This window comes from Heptranchias perlo, unplaced genomic scaffold (genome assembly GCF_035084215.1).
Source record: "Heptranchias perlo isolate sHepPer1 unplaced genomic scaffold, sHepPer1.hap1 HAP1_SCAFFOLD_52, whole genome shotgun sequence".
Classification (NCBI taxonomy): Eukaryota; Metazoa; Chordata; class Chondrichthyes; order Hexanchiformes; family Hexanchidae; genus Heptranchias; species Heptranchias perlo.
Window position 1 is genome coordinate 7,076,195 of NW_027139537.1, and position 966 is coordinate 7,077,160.

The window sequence follows — 966 nt, forward strand, 5'->3', positions numbered from 1 at the left end:
GACCTGTCCGAAAGACTGACAGAAGTCTTTTTTGCCTGAAAGTGAGTCCGGTTTGACGTGTTGTTGCTCAAACGCGCTCCCTGCTGGTGAGCAGAGGCAAATGCTCGAGCAAAACAGCTTTAAGGTTTGAGAAAGGAAAAGCGCCAACATTTTAAGCAGTGAGCAGTCTGTAAAGTTAAGAGAGCGGCCTTGAGCTCAAAACCGCTTACTCCGAAAGCACGTTCACTATTTTGAGCCAGAATTAAACCAACGATTTAAGAGTGATTTTGCTTTCAAGTTTTAATCTCCACAAGTTTTCCACACGACCAGCTGAGCTATCGAAGGGAAGCAGCAAAGGTCCCTCTCTTTGGTGATTGTTCACCGTGTGCCTTTTGACACTCTCGGACTCGTGGAGTAGCGTGGGCATGACCGAGACTGACTCGGTACCTGCTCATACCGCAGCGCTGTGAGAGTGTGAGCTCCGACTTACTCGACACACCTTTGGCCAGTCGAGCAATGGGGAACGTGTCTGACCAAAATTCGGAAGATTGTTGGTTCGATTTCCACCTGGATGGAGAGTTTTTGCAAACTGCCGATTAGTTTATGATTTTACACCTTGCAAACTGTCCTACTTGATAGAGCTGCCTGGAGATTTATACATCAAGTGCCTTCTTAGCGCAGCAGGCAGCGCGTCAGTCTCATAATCTGAAGGTCCTGAGTTCAATCCTCAGAGAAGGCATCATTAAGCTTTTTTTTTTCCCCATCTTTGCTCAAGACCAAAATCAATATTTTTTTCTTCCTGCAGCACACCAAAAGATTTGCTGCCACTTGACCTCTCTGTACCGTAGCAAGCAGTGAAGCTTAAGAAGTACATGGACCATGGGCTCGCTGAAAACTGACGCCACTTTTGTTTCTGGACAATTGACCCAAGTCAAAAGGTGAGTGGAGAATGCAAGAATCTATCTTGCTATCTCTCACCTGCTCAGC

General features: G+C 46.5%; 1 non-coding gene across 1 annotated transcript; it reads left to right on the forward strand.

The window, feature by feature from the left end:
* Positions 1 to 645: 645 nt before the first annotated feature.
* Positions 646 to 718, forward strand: trnam-cau (transfer RNA methionine (anticodon CAU)). The gene has a single exon. It is a non-coding gene; the product is annotated as a tRNA-Met (tRNA).
* Positions 719 to 966: the final 248 nt, after the last annotated feature.